The sequence below is a fragment of the Adiantum capillus-veneris genome, chromosome 23 (assembly GCF_014529385.1).
Source record: "Adiantum capillus-veneris isolate H3 chromosome 23, ASM1452938v2, whole genome shotgun sequence".
In the NCBI taxonomy this organism is placed as follows: domain Eukaryota; kingdom Viridiplantae; phylum Streptophyta; class Polypodiopsida; order Polypodiales; family Pteridaceae; genus Adiantum; species Adiantum capillus-veneris.
Window position 1 is genome coordinate 133467640 of NC_140953.1, and position 7346 is coordinate 133474985.

The following is a 7346-nucleotide window of genomic DNA, read 5'->3' on the forward strand; positions in this document are numbered from 1 at the left end:
TACGCTGGGAGCTGAGTGAGAGAGAGAGAGAGAGAGAGAGAGAGAGAGAGAGAGAGAGAGAGAGAGAGAGAGAGAGAGAGAGAGAGAGAGAGAGAGAGAGAGAGAGAGAGAGAGAGAGAGAGAGAGAGAGAGAGAGAGAGAGAGCGACCTTGAAATCAACAATGTGCACGAAGCTCACATCCACTGCGGGGTCAACAGTCGATGCATGGCTATGGTAGATGCAAAGAAGAAGAAGGATAAGGTTGGCTACAGGCTATGATGCAAGCTGCTCTCTCTCTCTCTCCAAAAGAAGGAGGCTGATTTTTGTTACTTAAAAAAGCCCCTCAAGAGTCAAAACACCCAAATGGTGCCAAGGGCAAATACATCCCTGATTACGAAGCTGGCCCGAAGACGACTGTATTCAAATTTCAACCGACCTCTATGACCTCAGGTATGCCATTTTTCTATCATGTTGTGTGTGTGTGTGTGTGCACTCCGCGTGCATGGACCACCTCCACGTCACCAACCTTTCACCATATGAGTCCGATCGTATTCACAACTTTTGAATAAACGCAGCTTTGTCAGAAACACTGGAGAGAGAGAGAGAGAGAGAGAGAGAGAGAGAGAGAGAGAGAGAGAGAGAGAGAGAGAGAGAGAGAGAGAGAGAGAGAGAGAGAGAGAGAGAGTTGCAATGAGGTGCATAATCAAGTTCTATTTTGCAATCCATGGCTATGCCAGAGAGCTCAAGGGCAAGGTGGCTATGGTGACTAGCTCCACGCAGGGCATTGGCTATGCCATTGCCCGCAGGCTTGGTCTTGAAAGAGCTTTTGTTGTCATCTCCTCTCGAAGGCAGAAAAATGTTGATGAGGCTGTACAATCACAGAAAGAGTTGGGTATTGATGTGTTGGGGATGGCATGTCATGTCAAGAATGCCAATCAAAGGAAGAATCTTATCAAGTAAATTTGCGCGATTGGATATCTTTGTGTCAAATGCTATTAAGGGATATCAATGGTAAGGTGATCATTCTTCTCATATAGGAGGCAGCTTCACACTTAGCAAAAGGTGGGTCGGTAATTCTTACCTCTTCTATAACTGGCTACAATCCACAAGGACATCTTGCAATGTATGGTGTCACAAAGACTACCTTATTTGGTTCTAACCAAGGCCCTTGCCTCAAAGCTTGCACCCAATGTCCAAGTCAATTGTGTCGCTCCTGGCTTTGTGCACACACACCTCTCAGATTTCATATTTCAACAAGAAGCAACGAAAGAGGAAATGAAATCGCACACTTTGATAGATAGTTTGGTAAGACTAATGATATGGCTGCAGTTGTAGCCTTCTTAGTTTTGGATGATGGGGCGTATATTACTGTCGAAGTTCTACCAATCAGTGGCGGTATACCATCTAGGTTGTAAATCGTTTAGGAATTCATTGCTACATGCAGAGTTATTGTAAACCGAGTGTTCAGATAAATTCTCAATTTGATAAGTTCTTTGAAAGAGAGAAACGAAATGAAATGAAATGATATATTAACGTCTTCAAAAGGCCAAAATGACCTATGAGACCATCAGATACAAAGTGGTGAATCTAACACAATGTCTAAAGTACAAGTACAAAAAGTACTGAATGTAAAAAATGAAAACTGAAAATGAAGTGTAAAATGTGAAATGTGAAATGTGAAAATGTAGAATAGTCCCTCAATGACAATTTGGGTGTCGTGCTAGAATACCTAGAGAGAGAGAGAGAGAGAGAGAGAGAGAGAGAGAGAGAGAGAGAGAGAGAGAGAGAGAGAGAGAGAGAGAGAGAGAGAGAGAGAGAGAGATATGCAAGGTCATCAGGTGCAGTAAATCAAAGTAGGCATGAACAGGCATGCAAGAAGACTCAGTTGCCTTTGACATGGTGCAACCAGCAAGCATCCATGGCACACGCAGGCCTGAGTGTGCACGCCTAGAGATGCGGGTAGGTTTAAGTGCGCACGCCTCAATTGCAGGTTGAGATGCATATCCATGCTACCATGATCGACTGTCAACCCCTCAAGTTTTGGCCACGCCCACAACTAGAGGCCCAATATTGTCCTAAAGCTAGAGGATGTTCCATGCTCACTTCACGCAGCCCAAGAGTAGTTGCCTATTTGACATGTGCTGCATCCTTCTTCCCTTGCCCTTAAAGATTGTGTTATTTTCAACTAACCTACTATCACAAACATCAACATGTATGATGTATCCTACTCCCTTCAAGATGCAAGGGTATGTGATTGCATCTCAGAGGCACCCTCACTTTCCATCCATTAATAACAACCCAGAGCTTCTTGGCCCTGCCAAAGTTGGGTATATCCGGCAATCAGTGCATTCCAAGAGACGGCATCCAGGAATGAAAGCTCCTCAAGAATTTTTTAAGCTTTATGGAGTGCACCACATTTGGCATACATGGACCAAGGCAGTGCCAAGCACCTCTCGTGATTTCTCTTGCCCATATGAGAGTCTTGTGTAATGCCAGATGCCTTCAAGGGGTGCAAGTGTACGTCATTGCATTTGGAGAGATAGCCTGGTTAAAAAGGGAAACTTACTACTTCATATGCGGCATCCCCAAGCAAGGCATGAAACCAATGCTTATGCTATATGTATGCTATTTGCTCCCAACTTTGACGCCTACTTAGGCAATATGTTAGTCAGTATGAATGCAAAGCTCTCTACAATTCTCAGAGCACAACAAGTCCTGGATGAGCTTCGAATCCACAATTGTTGTCTCATGGAGTGCACTAATTGCGGGATATGCCCAATTGGAGACGGTCTGGGCTGTTTTTGGTGGATGCAAAGCGAGGGTTGCAATCACATACACTTTCATCTTGAAGGCAAGGGTCCGGGTAGCGTGGCAAGAAGCTCAAGGCTGTTTTTGGCGAATGGGAAGCGAGGGATTCTCCCCATATGCAATCATATAAGCTTGCATCTTGAAGGAAAGGGTGGATTAGGGTCAGGAATTTTGGGCTGTTTCCAGCAGATGCAGAGAGAGGGCATCTCTCCAAGTGCAACCACGTACACTTACACCCCTTGAAGGCATTTGGAATTACACAAGACTCTGATTTGGGCAAAAGAAATCACGATGATATTGTTAGTCAGGGATTGTTGAAAGGTGCTTGCACTACCTTGGTCGACGTGTATTCCAAACGTGGTGCACTCCATAAAGCTCAAAAAGTGCTTGAGGAGATTTCATTCCTAAGTGTCGTCTCTTGGAATGTATTAATTGCAGGATATGCCCAACTTGGGTAGGGCCAAGAAGCTTTAGGTTGTTTTCGCGAGATGCGAAGCGAGGGTGTCTCCCAAGATGCAATCACCTAACCCTCACTTAGATTTGGCCTTTTTCCTTTCTGTCTGCCAATAAAGAAAGGATGGTTGAAGTTCTTATGTATGTTAATAATGAAATGATTCACTCAATGATAAAAAAGATTTGCAAATTCTATTTTGTTGATTGCCAAATTAAGAGGATGGGAGTTTTTCTGACTACAATAAGGAAAGAGTCAATGATTGGCTGAAATTATGATGCTTTCTATGATAAAAATGGAGAGCTTTACTCAGATATACCATCATGGATTTTGAAGAAGGACTTCCTTGAAGGAGTTTTTGCTTAAATCTCTCACTTCTATCTCTAGTTGGATCATGGTTACCTAGTGCTTACTATCTTTTCCACTATGTTGGTTTGTTCTACAACAATGGTCTTTATTTTGACTCAAGCCTTTATAATCTCTTGGTAATGGTCTGCTTAATAACTCTGGATGGGCAAAAAACTATCTCATCATGGCGGGTTACACTCGTTATGAATTCACTTAAGATTTGGAATTTGGCAGTTGTTGGGTTCTAATATCTTCTGATAAGATCTCTTTTTGTTCTAGTAATGATATGTGATTTTTATTTATTGTGGCTCGCTAATCTAATAATTTCTATACAGATTGCTTTGATTAAGAATAACTTTTGGGGATTTTTTTGATACAATTCTGATGGTTCTTCTTACAAGGATATCATTTTGTTAATGATATATCTTTGGTAGTTTTGAGCGTTTCTCAATTTGGTTTATTGTAAAAGGTCCTAACTTGAATTCAATTTTGATGTTGCTTTTATATCCCTAATATGGTGGGACTTTGGATATCATGTGGAATGTGTTACTTCGTGGTTTGTATTTGCTTGTTGGATATTTGACGACTGATTGTTGTCCTTGCTAGCTATTAGTTGCATTTGCATTGGCTAACTTTGAACCTTTTTTTTTTTGTCTATACAATTTGATGTTTTTTAATCCTACTTGAGGACTTCATACCTCCTTTTGGCTCTTCGCTAATGCTTCAGCTCATTCTATGATTACTGATGGGAATTTCTTTAAGATGCTTGGAGTAGTTCTAATGTGGGCAGACTGAACCTACAATGCTTTTTCTTCTTTTTGGATTAGTGACATCATGTTCGATAAGCTTATTTGTCTTGGTAGTTATTTTGGATGAGTGCAGGCCTAATGTTATTGCTAAGAATGATGTTCCCTAGCTAGTGTTTGATTAGGAAGATCCGGTTTCACCTTACTTTTGGTCGCATCTTACTGATGTTGGTCATCTTATTGACAATTGGTTGCCATAACTAGGGAGGCTATATCTAGATTCTAGTAACTTTGATAATTGTAAAAATGTTTTTCTCTGATAAACTTTTGCAGCTCTCTTTGACTATTTCATATTATAGTGCTTGGACATATTATTGAAACATACACTAGGCCTACTATGCTACTAGTCTTGAGTTGTGCTTGGCCTTGGTATGAATTGCTAAGACCTACTAGCATGGTACTTACTATGAGCTGGTTACTGACATTTATTTTAAATGTTGTACAGTAGTCCTAGCTCTAAAATCTGACTGAGTGTATGACTAGATATTTGGATCCGGGATTTTCTTGGCTTTTTATTTATTCTGACTCTTGTAATAAGGATTCTTCTTGACCTAGATTTTGAGAGGTTTCTCTCATCTGATAGTTTGTTGCATATCAACATTGGCTCTCAGTAAACTTTTTTCATAATTTTTTGATACTATTTGGCTACCAATTTACTCATGAAGTCACGTGTTGGATTGATAGATTTTCTCTCTTTAACTACCCAGAAATGGGAGGTAGTTGGGTAATGGCTAAGTTTTTGGCACTCTAAATTAAGATGTAATTGCTACTTATGGTCTGCTGGCTCGGATTTGGTTCTAATGACTCAAATATGATTGACTTAAGTTTTAGATCAGCAATCTACAATACTTTGCTTTGGCTTTCCTTAGTTATTATTATTAGACATAGTCTCTTGATTAGCTCTCCTAAGTTGAATTTGGAAATACTATCATAATAACTACTATCTAATTCTCCTAAATGATTTTCTTATGTTAAATTGATCATTTAATATGGGGAAGTACCAGGGGAGAAAAAGCTATAATATTGGTAAGGCTAGCAGATGGGCCTCAGTAGGGATCCAAAGGAGGGAAAATAGGGATCCGAAAGACTATTGGACAATCTACCAAGGGGTCCAATGAGCATTCAACAGCCCAATGGTTTGGCTGATTCCTTTGGCCAAAAGACTAAGAGGTCCAGTGAGAGTTTAATTGAATTATTTAAATACCTAAAGCTCTCAAAAAAGAGGAAAGGGGGACACCACATGTCACAAGACTAGCAACTATGCTTCTAATTTATGATTGGCTAAGCTTTACAGGGGCCAATGGGATGCCAGCATGAGCAATTAGCAAGAGGGGTCAACCAAGAGAGAGAGAGGGGGCTGAATTTTGCAAGGCATTATCACACACACACACACACACTCACACAACTCATGTGTGGAGCAAAGAAATCTCTCTCCTTATCCAAGTTTTAATGGAAAGCTCATCATCTTCTCCAAGCTTTTGAGAAGGGAGGCCTACACCAACAACTCTTGGCTTTGTGATGTAAATCCAACCAAGAGCCAAGCTTCAATGCATGCTCATCTCCTCTATTATGCTAATTAATAAGCTATGCTAATCTATTAAGAGTGATTATGTGAGGAGAAATACTTCTTCTTCCTCTAGATCTACTCTCATACCCCGCTAGCTCTCACCATCTTCGAAGGTGTGTGAGGTCTAGGGTGTGAGACCGTGAGAGAATTGATGTTGTGTTTTCAAGTATAAGCTTGCACCTTCATTGCACCAGGAAGTTATTGAAGGAACACAAAGAATTGTATTGTAAAATGTCTCCCTTGATGGGGCAAACCTATAATACAAAGCCTTTTGGAGGGGGGACCGCCGGCTCCATGTAAATTCGATCCTCAGTTGTTGTCAATAGATTAATTTCTCTCTCTTTTTGAAGTATTGTTTATGAATATCTAACTAGGTGTTATGCATTTTTTGCTCTCTCCATCCAAGCACTCTTGCTATGCTCATTAGGAATCTATTCTTGATGAAATGCTCACTATGTCTATGTTATTTTCCGCTACACACAAGTTACTAGACCATTAAATGTTACATTGGTATCAAAGTACAAGGTTTCTCTTTTCTTGCTCAACAAGAGAGGTCCTCAAGCTGACTATAAATGGTTGGTATTATTAATTGCAATTGAGTAAGTATGTTAGCAGTAAGCTAACACAGATACCATTTTTCATAGTTCTCATTGTAAAAACTCTTATTATTTTGATAAATTGGGAATATTGTAACTCCTATTTTTTCGGATAAACCTTGTAATTGATGAGCCAGAGCTACAAGCTTCCAGATTGTATCAACTTGTCATTACCCACCTTTGGTAGAACTCCTAGATTATTAGTTTTGACCACCCAAAACCTTAGCTAAGGTATAAAAGCCAATTTTTATAAGTTATTATTAAGTTTTGGATAATGAAATACATAGCGTGAACTAATGGCGCTCACTCCTCTCCTTCTCGCGCTTCCTACTCCCTCTCCGGTTGTCACATTGCAATCGTGTTTGTTGCATTGCAACTAGAGGTAAGAGCTCTACGCATTGACGTAAACACATCATAGTATTTCGTAGCTTTTGGCATCGCCAACCCGCGGCCTCTAGTTTCATCATAACTAGGAATTTACATTTTCAAATAAAAAACTAAGCATAGACGGGGTATTGGGGTATCATTGCTAAGCATTTAGATGCATTTTGGGTCGAAAAGTAGGTTGTCTAACCAAACTTCCACTATAGGAGCCGACTTTAGAGTGAGGCTCCCATCATTGATCTCTCTAACGTTTTCCATAAGTGTCCTAGCCAGTCTTCCACGAATGGAATTTCGTCTAAGGCTTGCATTCTTTTTGCTACTGCTTGATTTGCCTCCTCCATTGCCTGGCATTTTTGCAGTGCCCTTGCTAGGCTAGCCTGTAGCTCAGCTTCCCTCTCCTTCTGCC

General features: G+C 40.5%; 1 pseudogene; it reads left to right on the top strand.

Moving 5' to 3' along the window:
• The first annotated feature begins 670 nt into the window (after positions 1 to 670).
• LOC147428613 (tropinone reductase-like 3) lies at positions 671 to 1395 on the top strand (annotated as a pseudogene).
• Positions 1396 to 7346: the final 5951 nt, after the last annotated feature.